This window comes from Triturus cristatus, chromosome 6 (assembly GCF_964204655.1).
Source record: "Triturus cristatus chromosome 6, aTriCri1.1, whole genome shotgun sequence".
NCBI classification, from domain to species: Eukaryota; Metazoa; Chordata; class Amphibia; order Caudata; family Salamandridae; genus Triturus; species Triturus cristatus.
In genome coordinates, this window is record NC_140589.1 from 1,145,222,003 (window position 1) to 1,145,241,354 (window position 19,352).

At 48.1% G+C, this 19,352-nt stretch overlaps 1 protein-coding gene across 2 annotated transcripts in view; it reads right to left on the reverse strand.

Annotated features, from left to right (window-relative positions):
- SYNDIG1 (synapse differentiation inducing 1) overlaps positions 1–19,352 on the reverse strand; it is a 660,915-nt gene that overhangs the window by 458,190 nt on the left and 183,373 nt on the right. The window lies entirely within an intron of this gene.

The window sequence follows — 19,352 nt, forward strand, 5'->3', positions numbered from 1 at the left end:
CTTGTCTTTTTGACATACATGAACATTTCAAGCACATGATTGAGCACAAGAAGATGAATTAAAGAAGCTTGTGCATCAACCATTTCAAGATTTTCATTTAAAATTCGGTCTTGGTACACTTGTGAACTCAGAGAATTGAAGAAGGAACTTTAAATATTAGAGCACAAATGGAACAACGCTTATGGCCTCTAGGTCAAAAGGCAGAAGAGTAATCACAACTATAACCGGGCTATCAAACTAGCAAAGCAGCATACCCTGTAGAGAAGTACCGTAAACCTCCAAATTAGTCAGCAATGATCCTCTCCAATAACAAAAAAGTTAGTAATCCTGACATCCCTACCTGTGGATCTAAAGATATATGCAACACATTTGCTGATTAGTTTATTTCAAAGCTCATCAATATTCTTGATGCTTTAAAAACCAGACAAAATGCATCATAGATTTTCAAGAAAATATCCTCAGTAGTTCAGATGTTCTTGTTTTGCTGTTGGCCTTTCAACGACTGAGAAACGAAGACTTAAATTAGATGGTCAAGAGTTGTTGACCATAGGGATCTCCTGAGACTATGCATCCATAAGATTTAAATTAGCTGGTCAAGAGTTGTTGACCATAGGGATCTCCTGAGACTATGCATCCATAAGAAACTCTTACTGAAAGAAGGAAAACATGTTAGAAATCTTATAAATTCCTCTCTGACTACAGCTTTGGTAGGAACCACATGAATGGAAAACTGCAATTGTGGGCCCTACCAGACGAAACCAACTTTAGACCACTCCATCGTGGATAAACTACTGCCCAATTTTAGAACTTCCTTTCTTCCTGAATTACTCGAGAAAGCAGTCTACCCCAACTTCAGAAGTTCATCAAGACAAATGATGTCCTTCACTTTTATGCAAGCAGGATTTGAATCCATCCGCAGTACTGAAATTGTGACATTCAGCGCAGTAGACGAACAGCAGACGCCAATATTGCCTAGCGAGCCGCACTCATTTTGCAGGACCTGTCAGGAGCATTTGGTCCTGCAAATCACCAGTTTCTCATTGAAAGGTTGGAAGGGCTTCATAGACTAGTATGCTGGTTTCAAGATTGTCTTAATAATCTACCCCTAAAGGTGAGTTTGCTCCGTTATGTTATCTGCACAAAACCTTATTTGGTGTGCACCTCAGGGTTCATCTTGTTCCCACTACGTTTTAATATATATATGTACTTCTAGCTTTCTTACTCAAAATTTATGTTTATACTTTTTTCATGTACGGCAAGGACACATGGGTGAATCTAAATATCACAAATGCCCTACGAGCGGTGCTAAAAACCACTCTCAAAATATGCTTGACAAAGGTAGAAGTATGAATGAGTCATTATCGATTTTACTTCCATTTATCTCATCCTCATCATGGTCACTAGATCTTGGTGAACACCCCACTCTTAAAATCTGTGTCAAAAACATTCGGTTTACACAGATGAACGCAGCTCTTTTGTTTATCACTTGCAGGTTCTGAAAAACGTTTTGTGTCTTTTTTCCTTTTCCTTTCACGTGAAATCCAAATCATGAATAGTTTTATTGCCTGATTTGAAGGGAGTATGTGACCTCCGCTTCATCTTCTTTACTCTGGTTCCTTATCAAGCAGGGGGAGATTTTTGGATCTGTGTACTTGATAAAGAACTCTGTTTGCCAAGGCTACTATTACCTCACTTTGTGCTTCAGCTGCTGCTGGCCCTCCTCTTGTGTATTGTCTTCAGAGTTACTAAGGTAAGGGAAATCAGGCTGGGTGGACTGGCATGCCTGGTGGCAGCAGCCGCCATTTGCAACCTATAACAATTAGCCTTACGTTGTGAGTCTAACTAATTACACGTCTCACATTCTCAAACCATGCTGTGTTCAGGTAGAAAAGCACTAAGGGGCAGATTTACAACTTCTGGCGCATCTCTGCTAATCAACAGGGATGCGCCAGAACAGTTGCGGCACGCCAAACCACCCGTGCGCCACCACTGATGTGCCGCATTTACAATTAGGCGCACGGATGGGCACATGTGTGTCGCATACCCCGGCGGAAAGACGGCGCATTGCTGGAGTCACGTCACAAGCGCGACACAGCTCCAGCAAGGATCGGGGTGACCCTATGCCTAACATGCTGCGTCAATCCTTACGCCTGCTTCAAGCAGGCGCAGGGTTTTGACGCAGCATGGCTGTTAAATTGACTGAGTGAAATCTTGTAGATTTCACTCAGCCACTTTTCCGAGGCGTTCCTGCGCCGGAACGCCCCCCCCCTGTGCCGGAACGCCCACATGTGGCGCAGGGCTTTACAACATGACGCATCTCCCAGATGCGTCACGTTGTAAATACCCCGCAGCATGGCGCTGGCTTTGCGCCGCCGCTGCGTCACGAAAGTGACGCAACGGCGGCGCAAATGTGGCGTACAGGGCTTAGAAATCTGCCCCTAAGTATGATAATAGATTTAGAGGTGCTCATATAAAACAACTACCGCTCATATTCGAAAAATGAAATGATGAACTCATCACAAAACTAAAATTAATTGTGCAATTCATCCAAGTTCACCTATCATCACAGAATGTTTCCTACATCTTAGCACTGATGAGACAGGCTCATGTTTGGATCGGTATTTGCACTGCGGTAAATCAGTAGATTGTGGGTCCTGAGTCACTCAAGAGAATATGCCTTCTGAGGCATAGCACAATAATTGGAAAGCTGAAGGGTAACTTGCAGCTTTTTGGACCCAGTTCCTGTATTTTGACTAGCCCACGCCCGTACCACTGGTGGAGGAAACATTTAGTTCTACAGTAAATTTGTATTCACCATACTTTTGCAGTACTGTACCCTTTTTCAAGGCTAATAGGCTATTCGAAAGCTTTTGAGAGGTGAAGCAGAGCAATCCTGACAGACGTGGTGGTGCACCAGTTGACTCCTAGCGCACTTGCGCGCGTTATGCGCTGCATTGCAGACGATGATGTTCATCCGAATAGAATGATGACTTGGATGAACTTTCCAGGCTGTCAGTTTCAGAAAAACATCACATTTCGAAGGCGAATGAAAACCATACAGCCTATTCTTATGTACGATATTATTCCCTTTAAAGCAGAATGTAAAAAAAGCATTAGAAATGCAATAGGTCTCGCATTTGTTGGAGCTGGGTCTATTGGCAATGTAAATGAAAAAATGCATGCTAATAAAAAAAGAACAAGATTGATTTTCATGGGGCAGTTTTGAAGAAAACCACAACTTGCACAATGTTGGGGCAGATTTATATCGGACTTGCGCCACTTTTACGCCGCTGTTGCGTCACTTTTGTAACGCAGCGGCGGCGTAAACCCTGCGCCATGTTGCGCCCCATTTACATCGTGACGCATCTATGGAGATGCGTCACGGTGTAAAGCCCTGCGCCACATGAAACCTGTGTCAGGTTTCATGTGGGCGTTTCAACTCAGGGGGGCGTTCCATCGCAGGAACGCCCCTGAAAAGTGACTCAGTGAAATCTATAAGATTTCACGGAGTCACTTTCCCAACGCTGATGCGTCAAAACCCTGCGCCTGCTTGAAGCAGGCGTAAGGCTTGACGCACCATGTTAGGGATAGGAAAGGTTGGAACAGTGCTGGAGTTGCGTCGCGCTTGCGATGCAACTTCAGCACTGCGCCAACCTTACGCCGGCAGATGCGTCACGTATCTGCTTGTCCTTGCGCCACGATGCGCCGCATTGTAAATGCGGAGCATCTGCGGTGGCGCAAGGGCAAACTTGCGTGACGCATCTTCCCTGGCGCATCCATGCTGATTTGCAGGGATGCGCCATGGAACATAAATCTGCCCCGTTGTGTTTAGGGTTGGAATAGATACTTGCACACTTCCGACGCAATTACTGAATGGCAAGGTTAGGGAAAAAGAGACAACCGAGAAAAACATTTATGAGAGGTGGAGCGCCTCCGTTCCCCTATGTAAATGGCACCACGTTATGAGCGGCAACTTGATATTCTGTTCCTGCATGAGGACAATGGGGGATGACACATATTTCAATGAGGGTTTATTAGTCACATCCATCGAAGACGGCATGAGTTACTATTACCGATCAAAGTAATGTTCATGTGCAACACACTGCCCAAAAATAAAATAAACAGGCACGTGCATACACGCCCAGAGTGTCTATATGGCTTTGATGTTTACCATACCAAACACGGCTCAGTCACTGTGGACAGGATATCCTTCCTTATACAACTGCATAAGGGGAAGAACTTACCTGGAGAGGTTGGGCGGATTTTAATTGGAAGACTCCTCACACTAGGGTGCACGGTGCTAGTTGCAAAATCAAAGTATGCTTGCCTGCTAGTGTCCTGAAAGGCTAGGTTTGTGCGATAAATGAAGGCAAGCAAAAACAAAAACAAGATAAGAAGAATAAATAGTCTGAAGGGACACAGAAGGCACAGACGGGGGTAGAGAGGAGCACCATTGAGCAAGGTGACTGCGTTGGATAAACTAAATAGCAGGTTGTACAGAACTAAGAGGCATATTATCAAGGACGGCGTTAAAAATTATCGCCGGTTAAGCGGCAGAAAACTGCCGCTAAAGCGGCGATAATGGTGATAATATGCCCTTGAGAATTCCAATAGAAGTCCATGTTCTGGTGTGAACAAATGGTCGTGTATTAGAATTCTCTGCCGCTAAACCGGCGATAATTTTAACGCCGTCCTTGATAATATGCCCCTAAGATTTCGAGGAACCAGGGCAAGCTCACCATGTTTTAGTAAAATTGCATGTGAGTGATACATGGAATGTGTTGCACTGGAGCGAAGATCTGAAAGGGCACACAGGGGTAAACTCATGGTGGCTCTGGAGGCTTAGTGGACTAATGCGTCCACGGTAGGAGCCTGTGCTTGACCTCATAGTCACAGGTTCAGATCCAAGCAGGCCCACTCAGCCTTCTGAGGTGGACAAAATGAGTACCATTGAGTCCGGTTACACAAAACATTTGTTGTTTAGCCCCAAGATGTCTGGTTGAAAGTGCGCTTTACGAGTGATTTTGGAAGAGGGTGATGTATAAGTTGGTCAATTTGCCGCACACGGGGATGTAAGCCATTGCACAAGGAATACAGGTGAGGAGCAACATCAGGGGAGGGCCAGTATTGAGGGTTGTGGGATGCTGAGAACATGAATGAATGAATGAAGCGGAACTTGTAACGCGCAAACTTAGCCCAATGGGCGTCAAGGCGCCTAACATAAAAGCTGACTGGAGGAGAACATGAGAGCTTACTGATAGGCCTTTATAAAGAACCAGGTTTTAAGCGCTTTTCTAAACAAAGACAAAGAGGGAAGCGCCTTAATCTCTAGAGGAAGACCATTCCAGAGTAGAGGCGCAACAGTGGAAAAAGCTCTGCTCCCCCATCTGGATTTTTTAGAGCGAGGGACCACAAGCTTGTTGGAGTCTGCAGAACGCAGAAACATGGTTTGCACAGATATTTACACTTTGGACAGGATAGTTTTACAAGGAATTTAAAAAGGTTTATGTGGGCTGTGTGGTAAACCAGATTGCTTCATTTGGCTGCTCTTCGTGCAAGGGCAATATAGATTCTATCTAGTGCCTGAACATGGGAGGCAGGAAGAATTCGTCCGTTTCCGGGAGTGCAGTGTATGGACTATTTCGAATTGATTATTAAGGGCCGGATTCGCGTCAGGCAGAATTAAGAGATATATTAGCACCATCTGAATCTTCAATAAATGTGTTTCAAAATTCCAGTGCTTCAAGGACAGCGCGAAGCTGTCTGTGGATGAGACCTAAACACATTCATCAAAAACAACTGTTGTCATGAAAAGACATATTTAAACGATTTGATTTGTAAAATGTTCAATCAATAAGAATATTTAAAAGATAAAAGCATTCCAGTGCATGAAAGTTGCACATACACTTTCTCGTGGCTCAACGGTGTGGCCAGTTTAATGTTTCAGGTCTATTGGAGGGTAAGTCGAACTGTCTGACATTCTTAAATTTTGTTTTGGGAGCAGCTTAAAAAGTCCAACTTAAAGGTTTGATTTTTCCTCATTGTTTCAAACGTGTTGTCCCTGACCCAGCTGTCTGTCCATAATAAAGTAAACCAGGAGCGCTTCCAATGAAACTGGTGACTTTTTGTAAGACACGTTTGACAGCCTAACCGAGAAATCCTTTGGCTTCAGGATATGGTGGACAGCCCTGCAGAGACACTAAAAGATAGGACAACAGGCCACGACCTCTCAAGGACATGTAGCACGTTGAGTGCCTTTCAGAGGGCCCCCCTGTGAGGGCTTTGCATAGGTAGACTGGCTGCCGCTTTCTCTTCTGTGCATGAAATCTTTGCGTTGATGGTTTGTAAAACACTGTGAGACGCCTGAAGATCGTCTTACATGAGCCGGGATGGGGTGCTAAAACAGGAGTGCTCAGGAGGAGAAGGAAAGGAACCAGGGCAGAGTGAAGGACTGTTTTTGGCACAGTGGTCTTACCCAAAATGGCAGCATCTCAGTAGCTAGGTGTTCCTCCCAAACTGGACAAGACTGGATGCTGGTGCAGAGCATAGCATCCATTTAACTTTTAAATTAATACTGTTGATGTTGTTTTTGTTGCAGTTAGTATTATATTCTGTTGTTTTTATTATTGTTTTTAATTTACCATTGTTTTGCAAACAATAATAACAACAGCAGCAATGGTGAAACAATGCCAATATGCACCCTCATCAAAATACAATAATATTTGCTTATTATCCAAGATGTATTTCCTTTCTTTCCTCCACTAGCAAGGCACGAGATATTATATTCTTGGCTTCCTCCAGCAGCGTGTGGACCTGTAAATTATTAGTTAATGCCATTTGCTCAACCACCTGCCAGCCCCTTCCTTCGGGGAAAATTGTTACAGAAAGTGCAATTCCTTGAGGTTCCCTGGGATTCAGTAGAAAAACATATTCAAATGTTGGCACTTCAGTGAGGACAAGTTAGTCGCCAGCATCTGGCCAGTAAGCGCGGGTCTTCCGACCCAAAGGCGCGGTGTCGATGTGGTAATTCAGACACCACTCCGGGGTTGCGGACAGCACAGGGACCACAGGCTGTTACGAACACGTCAGAAAAACCGCTACTCTGATGATCATAAATACTTGGGCTTCATTAATATCATTTTTACTCTGCGCTCCGTAGAAGACCAAATAGTAGCTGTCCCTGCTGACCAGCTCGGTGGTTCTGTGTTTTTACCACAAAAGAATAAAAGATTATACTCGTAAAGCAAATGCTTTAATGCATTCGTCTTTTTCAGGAAGTGATGCTTGTGACATGGGAATCAATTTATCTATCCATCTTATCTTTCTATCCATCTACCCATTCATCTATCTATATTTGCCGACCTATCTATCTATTCATCTATCATCTGTCTATTATCTACCTATCTTTTCAGACCTCTCTATCAATCTATCTATTCATCCAGCTTCTTATCCATCCATCTATCTATCTATCTATCTATCTATCTATCTATCTATCTATCTATCTATCTATCTATCTATCTATCTATCTATCTATCTATCTATCTATCTATCTATCTATCTATCTATGTATGTCTGTCTGTCTGTCTGTCTGTCTGTCTGTCTGTCTGTCTGTCTATCTATCTATCTATCTATCTATCTATCTATCTAGATTGTTTTCTGAATACTTACCTGGGGTTCCTGAAGACACTTAAAAAACAAAACCATATGTGCCACCACCTAACATAAACTTTTAATTTTGCTATATAGCTGTCGAAAAGATTCCTTTGTACAAATACCCCCTTAGGACAATGAATGCTCAATGCACACGACAAACTGAATCATTAAGAGGCACCATTATCAAATAAACCAACAGTACGGTTTTTATTAACCTAAAGAGTTGGTGTGGACCTGCCTGAATGTGGGTTTGCAGATTACACATCATTGTCCACAAGCGGTGAACATTCTGGGTTATCCGTTCCACCTATTGTTCTAGGTGGTGGAACAGCAGAGAAGTGGCCTGAGCGATGAGCAGTGGTACTCCGTGTACTGGGCCTGTCCTCAGGGCAGTGCAGTTACCTCCAGAGCAGCACAGCGTTACAGGATGGGAGGGAAGAGCAAAAGTAACATAGTAGGTTCTGCCATTTGCATACAAGGTGTGGAGCGAACCAGGAATGCGCCTTGAAGCTGTCCAGGTTTTCATGCACACAAAGCAGTCTACTTCAGTGCTAAGAAACCTTCCGGAAGCTAAATATGACCCAACGTGTCCTTGACATTAGCACAATTATCCCACTGCCACCTATACATTATTTAACATCGTCCCACCATTGGCAGGAGGCCTGAAAAAATAACAAATGCATTACTGGGTCTGGTGGATGAGTGGACGAATGCAGCCCCTCCAGGAATGTGGTCTAATCTCATGGTCACCCTTCCAAAGCCTGGTAGGGCCACTCAGCTTTTAATCCTTCTGAGGCCGATAAAATATGTGCTCTCGATCTGATCACGATAATTACCGGTTAAATGAGTTTACCAGTGTACCTTGACTAGAGAATCATTTTCCCAAACAAGGACTAGCAGGGCTGATGAACGTAATGCTGGGTGACCAGAATTCTCCCCCGCACCAGGAACACTATGCTCCTTATTTGCCAAAGTCCCTAAAATGTGTTTGCTTTCCGAAGGGAACACGTGTATCTCCCTCTGTGGAAGACAATGCACAGGAGTCAAGCCAGAAGTGGCACAGCTATGAAAGGGGGTTCGCTTCTATTGCACACGCAAGGGAGCATAGAGGCCGGGTGGTCCTCTACATCCCTCCAAACCTTTAGCCGGCCACACAGCCGCGGTAACATCAACATGAATTTATAATGTCCCAACACAGAGAGAGAGAGAGAGAGAGAGAGAGAGAGAGAGAGAGAGATACGTCGTTCTGACATCAGTGTCCAATGCTCTCAGGATGCCTCTGGTTCAGATCGCCCTGGTATTCCTCTACTGCCATTCATTTGACAGGCGTAGTCTTTCAGTTTCTGGCTGGGAGCCATGTTCGGCCTTAGCTGGTATCTTTGGCTCCGAGACACTGGTTCCTGCCGAGTCGGCGTGCCGCTGCCAGGCGGTCCAGCGGGACCGGCCTCTTCCACGACCCCATTGTGGCTGGGGCCTCTCGGACTCTCGCCCTCACAACCGGGCTGTGACGTTGCTTGGGTGCCCGGTGCGTCGTCCACTTCGGCATGACTCCGCGGAGGGTCGGGCTCCCCACTGTCCTCGTCACCCTCCTGGTCGCTGCAAATCCTTGGCGCATCGTTTGGTATCACCTTGAACCAGGACACATTTCTCACCACGGTATGCCGCCCCTTCTGCACGATGATCATTGTCCCGTTCAGCCTGGTCACCACCCATCCTTCAGGCTCGTAGGGTTTCCGGAATTTCCAGCCGGGCTGCCGGTCCTTCAGGATTACTCTCGACCCCACTTGAATGTTCGGGGTCCTGGCGCCTCGGCGCACGGAGGCCTTGTCGTTGGTCCGTTGGCGCCGTCGCTCTGTACGCACCAGGTCTCGGTCCGGCGGCGCCCAGGCAGCCGCTTCAGGGATGAGATCTCGCGGATGTCGCTTCAGAAGGAGCGTTGCCGGGGCACATCCTGTGGTAGCATGCGGTGTTTGCCAGGATGCAAACAGGAACTGGTGTAGGTGTTGATCCACCCCTATGAGCATCGCTCTGTTCAGGGTCCTCATGAAACGCTCTACCTCCCCGTTGGCCTGAGGCCACTGGGGCGTGATTTTCCGGTGCGTGACACCTCTGCGTAGTAGAAAGTCCTGAAACTTCTGGCCTTGAAACGGCGGGCCATTGTCCGACTTTATCTCCTCCGGCAGACCGAACGTTGCAAATAACTTTTTCAGGGCGGGTTGTACCTGAGTGAATGCCGTGGAGGACACCACCTCGACCACCGGGAACTTGGTGCACGAGTCGATGATGACCATCGTGTGTCGTCCGTCCGGAAAACTGCCAAAGTCGATGCTCACCTTCGTCCAGGGCATGTCGCAGGGCTCTTCCGTAATGACCGGTGCAGGAATGGGGTCAGCCCCCGTTATGGCGCACAAGTGGCATGCCCGCACTTCTCCCTCCACCAGCTTGTCCATGGCCGGGAACCATACTTTGGACCTGAGCCTCGCCTTCGTCTTTACAGCCCCTTGGTGACCCTGGTGGGCTATCGTTACCAGCCGCCACTGGAGGTCCTGTGGGACCACTATGTTCTGGCCTCTTAACACCAAGCCGTGCTCAGCTCGTGCCGCACTTTCCACAGCTGCCTCCTTGCGTTCTGCTCGTCCTCAACCAGGCTTTCCACCCCATCCAGGAACCTGTGCCATCGACCCGTGGCAACAGCGTCTTTGACTCGTTGAAGTGTGGTGTCTCATTCCGTGGCTTCACACAGCTCCGCCTTCGTGATTGCCAATGGGCACGCATCTTCCTCCACCATCTGCACGAAGGCCTCCATCCGTAAGCTGTCTTCTGACAGGGCCCGTTCGTCCCCCGATGGTGGGTGCCTTGACAGGAAGTCTGCCGGGTTGTTGGCCCCTGGACAAAAGATCAGTTGGAACGAATATGCCTGAAGCTGCACCGCCCATCGTTCGATCCGTGGGGGTGCCAGCCTATTCGACCCGTTGAACAGCGGCACTAGGGGCTTGTGGTCTGTTATGACTTTGAAAGAGTGTCCGAACAGATACAGATGAAAATGCTGGCAGGCCCAGCGAATGGCCAGGGCCTCGCGTTCAATCTGGGCATACCTTGTTTCCGTTGGAGACAGTGCCCGACTGGCATACGACACGGGCACGTAGACTCCTGGCTTTGCTTCCTGCAGCAGCACCGCATCGAGCCCCATCGGGCTAGCGTCTACCACCAGCTCTGTTTTCCTTCCCGGGTGGAAGTACGCCATCGTTGTTTGGTCTAGTAATGCCTTCTTCACCTCCTGGAACGCAGTGTCCTCCCGTGGTGTCCAGGCCCACGGCGTCCCGGTCTTCGTTAACTGCCTCAGGGGCTCCGCCAGCGTGGCGAGGTTTGGCAGAAACCGGCCACAATAGGTTGCCATGCCCAGAAAGCTTCTTATCGCTGTCGGATTCTGTGGCACCAGAGCATTCCGGATCGCCGCCGCTTTCCGAGGGTCCACCATGAGCCCCTCCCTAGAGAATACGTAGCCGAAAAAGTCAATCGAGCTTTGATAGAACGCACACTTCTTCCGGTGTAGCGTGAGGCCGCACTCCACCAGCCGCTGCAGGGTCGCCCGCAGTCTGGCGTGATGTTCCTCCAGACTCTTAGAGTATATGAGGATGTCGTCGCTCAGCCGGGTATACCTCCTCAACCCCACGTGTGTCGAGAAGGTAGTAATGTATCTGCTCTCCGGGGCCAACTCAAGCTGATGGTAACCCGAGTTGAGGTCCAATTTCGAAAACCACTGGGCCCCGTTCAAGTCCGCGACGATGTCATCCATTGTCGGTGTCACATGCCGCTCCCGTCGGATGGTTTGATTGGGGAGTTGCATGTCGACACATAGGCGGATAGCACCCGGTTGTTTCGGTTTGGGCGCCACCACCAGGGGCGACACCCATGGTGTGGGCCCCGACACCTTCTCGATAACTCCCAAGTCCTCGAGCGCTTGCAGCTCCTTCTCCACCAGCGGACGGATGTGCAGGGGGATCCTCCGGTGCCGGAGTGCTCTTGGCTGGACACTTCTGTCTATGTGCATTTTCACTTGCAGGCCCTTTAGCTTCCCTAGCCCCGTGAAGAGTTGTGGAAAGTCTTTTAGGATGTTTTCCGCATGGATGTCATGCACCTGCCTCGCAAAGAATACTAATTCGAGGTCCTCCACCGTATGGCACCCTACCAGTGTGCCTGTTCCACCTTCCGGGGCATGGAACGTCACTGTCAGCGTGCGCGTCTCGCTGGACACTTCCACCTCTATCATGCCTCGCAGGGGGAGTGGCTCCGTGCCCCCGTGAAGATCCTGGTTTTACTCGGGATGAGCTTTGGCTTGGGCTGTAGCTGGTCGAACTGGTGTGAGTCCATGACATTCACGGACGCCCCCGTGTCTATCAGTGCTTGTATCGGCGACCCATTGATCAGGACTTGGCACATGGGCGGTGGGTGCCTCCTCTTGCCCCCGCGACCTGTGAAAGAGATGACAAAGGCATCTTCGTCATCTTCATAGTATGCCGTCTCCGGAGCCGCGTCTGGTGGCACTCCAGACACCCTGTCCTCTAACGTGAGGTGTTTTATGCTTCCTGGGCGTCCTCGAGGGGCGCTTCCACATGTTCGGCTTCCTCGACCCGACATATGCTGGCGTAGTGGTTGGCTTTCCAGCACTTTGCACACGCCTGCCCTCTTGCGGGGCACCTCTCCTGATCTCCGTGGTCGAAGCCGCAGTACCCACATCTGCTGTTGGGCCTTGGGCCTGCACCCGGTCTGGGTGCGCCTCCGGGGCGCCTCTGTATGGCTTCCACCGCTTCTTCCTTAATCCGCACTGGTTTGGGGGTCGCCGCCCCCGAGGCGTTCCGCAGCCTCACTGTCTCCATCTCGTCTGCGCGTTTATCCAAGAGCTCATGCGAGCACGCTAGAATCAGAATCTCATCTAGTGAGATACCTGGCTGTCGTAGGATCAGGCACCTCAGTAACACGGCCTTGCATCCGGCCATCAATTGCGCCCTGATCTCATCGCCGTGGTCTATTCCAGTGCACGTGCCCGCCAGTTTCCGTAGCCGTGCATAGTACATATCCATGGTCTTCGTCTCCCCTTGCCGAGCCTGCCCCAGCTTGAACCGTTCATAATCTGGGTTAATTTGGGGATCAAAGTACTTATTCAGCGCGGCAAAAACGGCGTCATAATCGTCGTCCTGCCCGGTGTTGGGTAGCGTCTCAAACAGCTCGTAGAGCTCATCGCCTCCGTAGTGCATGAGGAGGGATCTCTTCACCCTGCCGTCGTTCTCCCGAGTCCCTGTAAAGTATTGGTTGAGGCGGCCCACCCAGCGCTTCCACCGCAGCGCCGCGGTGGCGGGGTCAGCCAACTGGCTGAACGGTGGTAGGGGCGTCACCGAAGCATGCGAGTGCGGGGCGGGCGGGGTCGCCTGGTCATCCGCCATGGCATTGCGTAGCGCACTGCTGACCCTCGAGGCCTAGCGACGTGATGCGGTGCCCTGAGGGCCTGGGTGCGCGGCCAAGCTCCTTAGGTGTAACTCCCTTCGTCCCGCCTGAGCTGTCCCCTTGCCTCCACTCCAGATGGGGGGCTATTTACTTCTTCTTCTCTATACACCCTGGTAGGTGACAGCTGTCCTGTGCCCCTCTCCTGTGTTCCCCTTGGGCAATTGCTGCTTTCCTAGCTGCCCTCTCTGCAGCCTGGTGGTACCTTTGGCAGGCTATCAGTGTCTTTGTGTCTGTTGCAGGGCTCCTTACACCCTGTGTTCCCTTGTATACTTGGGAGAACCTCCGCTGCAGCCAGACCTCCAACAGAGGCAGAGAGAGCGCTTCCTACACTCTTGGCCCCCACCTGACCCACAATAGCAGGGCCGGGCCTCACAGCACGCGCGGGAGGCCCCTGGGGCGAGCCGACACCTGTTCGGGGCCTACGCGCGATACGCGCGGGCCGGAGTCGCTCGTAGGTGCGTGTGCGCGGCGCTACCTCACCGTGACTTCGCCGCCGTCTCCCGAAGTCGGCACTGCATACCACGTGCACGGACTCCTCCAGAGGCGCACTTCACCACGGGACTGCTGGGGCGCCAAGACCACGCCACAGGGATCGCGTCGATCACGCTCCGCACCGCCGAGAGCGAGTGCACGTGCCTTCGCCACAGCTGCAGCAGCGAGGTCAGGACACAGGTGCAGGGTCCGCAAAGCACCCTCGTCACCAGTGTAGCAGGGACTGTGACGGGGCAGGCGGCCTTATACTTTGGGGCCGGACGACATAGGACAAGTGACCACTCTGATTATACTCCGGCCAACAGGTCACGTGCGACCGTGGCCCGTTTATTTTATACCCCCGTAACCGCGCCCGGTCACGAGGGGTGCGTGCTCACGCAAGGGAGCACAGAGGCCGGGTGGCCCTCTACAATGACGTATTTCACACTCTGGAACGGGGACGTTTTTATAGGTGTCCAGGAAACTAGAGCATTAACCATTTCCGGATCTCAGGAAAGAATGTATTCCATAATCTGCATTCAGTTATTTTTTTATTACAAATTAAAGGGAACAGATTTGCAAGGGGTACATAAATTAATTCAAGCTTCTTGGGTGATGACGAGGGCCTCCGAAGAGATGCATGCAGTGACCTCCGCCACCACTTTGTGTTCACCCCACTGCTCTGTGCAGGGCGTGGCCCTCAAGAAGAGTATAGGCACTTCCTTGCCTGCACGCTTAGCCCACGACCATAGGACATCGGCTGTGCGGTGTTTGGGTGGGTTCATTCTTGATAATGGCCACGGTGACACAGTGCAGGGGGCTCACAGACCCGGGTCAGGCACGAGAGACAAAGAGCAGCAAAAAATGGGGTTAGGGGGCAAGCGATGATGAAGCAGACCCACCAGGAAAGCCCGAAATTCTCCTCGGATGAAGTCATGTCCAGAGCGGAGGGAGTGAACATTTTGAATAAATGAGTCCCTGGGGAAACAAGGGCCCAGAACTGCAACGTATTCAACCTAAACTAACTACATTTTCTTACATTACGAATTGCGATTTCCTAATTGTGATTCAATAAGAATCGCAATTGGGAAATCACAATCCCTATTATTTACATGTGGCACTTTGCTTGTTCCTCTTTGAGTATAAATCCCCTGAGTCCTTCGGTCTAATACGGCCCCTGACCATTTTTTCCAGCCTCTCCTCCACAACACAATGAGTTTGATGTGGCTTTGAGTTGATCTGGTTGGAAATCCTGAAACAACATACATTTCTTTCAGCCTAAAAAAAAAGACAGGAAAAGTAGGGCAACTAGGGTGGAAAAGTGATGGGTGGGAGAGAGGCCAGGGAAGGGGTAAACTAACAAGGCAGAAGGTTAGCTGTCCTGCCACAGCAGCCACTGTGCGTGCCGCTGCTTGCTCCCGCTGCAATACTCCATGGGAGGAAACGTTTGAAAAACGGTGGGACATGAACCCACAATTAGCCATGTGAAGGCATCAATTTTTTAATGACACACAGAAAAGCCAATCCAAAGCATGGGAGGTGTCAGACCCCACAAAGCCCTTACAACAGATCGCCTAACAGCGCACGCGCTGTATAGGCTCAACCTACAAAATGATGTGTCTCTTTATTCGCTGTTCAGTCAAATGGGAGAGGATGTGGCCTAACGGCTAGGGCGGTAGACCACAACTCTAAGGAACTGGGTTTGAGTCCCGTCAACGGTGTTCAGCATTCTGTGATTCTGGGCAAACCACTTACAGGCACATGCATGAAAGGAAAAACCGGTCGCAAACGGGCAGATTCTCAGAATCTGCCCTTTTGCGACTGGTATTTTTGCATTTGGGATGCATCATCCCAAATGCAAAAATCGCAATTTAAGGAATCTCTAAATTGCGATTACTTAAATTGCGATTGCATTTAAGGAATCCCAAATTGAGATTCCTTAAATGCAATGCATTAAAGTTAAAAAATTAGCGATTTCGCTAATAGGGGGAGTAAATTACCATGAAGTTGAACTTCATGGTAATTTGCAAAAACTTTGAAAAATGCACTTTTGTGCATTTTTCAAAAGTTTCATGCTGCGCACAACCATGCCCTTAGAGCATGTGTGTGTGCAACATATGTGCACAGATAAATTTCAGGGGTGCAATAGGGTGTCATTTTGACACCCTTGCACCCTTGAAATTGCATGAGCAATTTGCGAGTACCTACTGGTACTCGCAAATTGCTCATGCAATCTCCAATTCATTCCTATGGGCCTGGAGGCCCATAGAAATGAATGGGATGGCAGTCCTTAATTGCGAATTAAGGAATGTGTAGGAATCGCTATTTTTATAGCGATTCCGACATGCATAGGCTTTTACAATTCCTTAATTGCGATTCCTTAATAATCGCAATTAAGGAATCGTAAAAGTCTACGTTGATGCATGTGCCTGTTAGTTTCCTCATGCCAAATAAAAAAGAATGTGTCCTTATGTAATGCAACTGGTGCTCATGTAAAGTGCTCTGATACCTTTGGGTCAAGTTCGCTCTATATAAAACTCTGAATAAAAAGAAAAACCTCCAGCGAAAAAGACAAAAATATTCTGCAAGATGAAATGAATTGAGTGGCTTCATCTTATGGCAATTTATGTCTATGTTTTCAAAGAGCAATAATTGTGTTGTGTTGTCTTCTGGTTGCTATCAATGAGTTGTGTACCGATAAATGATCAGTTATAAATAAGTGATCTTGACTATTGTAACCTCCAGTGAAGATGGTCCTATATACGTCAACAAGGGATCTCATGCTCAAAACATAGAATAAATACTACTCTCCAGTCCTACATGACAATCGTAGTAGTCCAATTCTAATAACTAAGCAAAATGTGAGTCTGCACTCGAACGTTTACTCCCTTACATGGATGCATATTTTCCAGTTCTTCTCTGCCATGAAACACTAATACGGCAGATAGTATGCATGAGTAAATTCCTTTAATTGCAAATGTGAATTTTTTTAAATTACAAACGTGAGTTTTCATTTATGAATTGGGCCATGTGAATGTGTAAGTAGACTTAAATGTGGAAATGGCTTTGTGAATCAGTTCCACAGTTTTTTCAAATCCATTAAATTAGACTTTGCAGGTTTCCAAATCTGGGGCACTTTGCAACACTACATCTTTTTCACTTCTTTACTTTCAGTAGTTTCTAAAATCTCAAAAATATTTTTTCACATAGCAAGTATAAAATATAAATTATTGATGAGAGAGCCCCTCATGACATTTCCCTACTATAAAGAGAATCTTAAATGTCAAGAGTAGGGGTGGGTGTATCTCGGGTAATTCTCTGTATTCCCTCGAGAATATGCTTGAATTACTCGACAAGAGTATTGCTGCGTTTAGCCCTATTTATTAGCACAAAAATACCCCCTCGCATCCAACATGGATGAGAGGATGCATTTTGCACTAAAAACAGCACTAAATGTAGCACAACTTGAATAGCGAGCAGTGACTCATGCCTGCTAAATGTGCTCTTGGGATAGGATTTTTCCCCAACTCACTACCGGCATTTAGCGCTCTTTTCTTAGCGCAAAATGCACCCTCTCATCCAAAAAGGATGTGAGGATACATTTTAAGCTAAGATTCATGCAGGAGAACACAAATAGAGAGTGTGAGTGCCAGCTCACACTCGCTAAATATGCTCTTCTGGTAGTATTTTCCTCCCAAATTACTCTTAACTAGGCAAAGAGGAGTAATTGCATAATTAGCTGTGAATTCTGCATCAATGAGTAATGTGAAATTACAAAAATTACTCTGGCGTAATCCAAATAATCAAAATTCTGCCCAGGCCTAGTCAAACGTAAGATTCTTCTCAGAACTGTTACAAATCTGAGATGTTACTTGGGTCTCGGATGTATTACTTAAGGTTATGATGTAATGTATCTCTAAGGTAGAGTCTCTTTAATCATAAATCTTTTACAATCCACAAAACAGTTTCTAGTACACCAGGTTTATTGGGAGGTAAAAGCCCCCCACATGACGATGTGCCCCTCTGCCCTGTGTGCCCCAGCTGCAAAGATATCTGGACCCTGGTACAGATATTTGATCATGGGCAACCACGGATAATGAGTGTGCACCATAAACTAGGCCTGTTTCATTGGTTGTGGTCTTGTTAATCTAGGAGGCACTGGTCTAGTAGTGGTAAAGGGCTACTGCCCTTACAAAGAGTTAAGTGGCACGAGCACTGTAGATGCAGCACGGTTTTGCGTATTTTTGTAATGATCAGTAGAGCGAACAGGCCTTTTTACTGGAATTGAACCAATCTGACCACTCATGTAAAGTTCTGCTGCAGTGTGTGAATAACTTGCCTTGGGCATACAGCATGTTTGCATGTAGCAGTGTTCAGCATGTGTGAGTTTGTGTGTGCGTACTTTGATGCATGTGTGCCTCTGAGTGGTAGAATCCATGGAAGTATGTGGGTTCCATTTTGGATAGCCAGGGCCTTGGTAAAGCATGTGGAGATGGGGGAACCCTTCCAAACGGATTTGTAGATTGCTGGATTCCTGAGAGTTGAACACACACTGGTTAAAGGGAGAGCCAGGCTCTCCAATTCACTTCAAAATGGCTGTTTGATTCTTGAAAGTTAACTGCTCAGTGGGGCCCAGTATATCTCAGGAAGAGGATGAGGTTGATAAGAGAAACACTGCAGAGACAAGGAATTATAAAGACCGGGACTGGGGCCTTAGTATCCATTGTTAGGCAGATATCATTGAGGCTGACAATCAAGTGCGTTCCTTAAGTCAGTCCCATGGCCTCTGTTGTGTGAGTATCAAACTCTTGTGAGGATGAGGACAATACCCAGGAGAACCAAGACCACTTGCCCTGGGGGCAGGGCACCAGCAACTACCTGACTGGTGATACCAGAGGACATGCTGAGTAGGAGGAGATCGCCCAAAGGGAGCGAGTTCCAGTGAGGATCTTGCAGAGCAGATAACCAAAAGCAAAGTGTGACATGTATAGTCCAGACAGAACTTCCACACCAATCATGCCACTGCTCTTGTGCCTTCCAAAGTCAGTGACTTTGTATGCCATAGAGGGTCGCTGTGAAGATAAGTACTGCTGCACCAATTGGGCCTTTGCCTATGTGCTGCCCATAGTCTGCAACCCCATATGGCAGATGGGATTCCCATGAAGATATGTTTTGCTGTAGCAATCAGGCCATTGCCTGTGTGCCACTCAAAACCAGAGACCCCATTTGCCCTAGTGGCCCACAGTGAAGATAAGTAATGCCGCACTAGTTGGACACTTGCTGTGTGCCACCCAAGTCGGTGATCCTGTATGCCAGAGAAAGGCCATCATGAACCATAAGGGCTGTCACCCTTGTGCACCGCTATGAAGAGAGAGGACTTGAAACCTGGTGCAGCGTATTGACCAGAACAGGGCCACTGCCCTGTGTGCAGCTACTCACAAATCCCAAATGTCAGCTGAGAGTCGCAGAGAAAAAAAAAGAGGGTCTTTGCCATGTTACAGCATGCAACCATGAATAATAGAGGGTTTTGACCCACACAACCAGAGCATATACTTGAGCACCAGAAACCAAGTAGCCACCCAAGACTTGCCATCGGAATCAGAGGAACTTACCATGCCACAGGAGGAGGGCTTTGGATGCCCAGGGGCCTTGCCTGCGGTAATGAGACAACCACTCCTAGCCAGCATCCACTCTAGTCTACCGCAATGCCAGACTGCTGAAAGTTC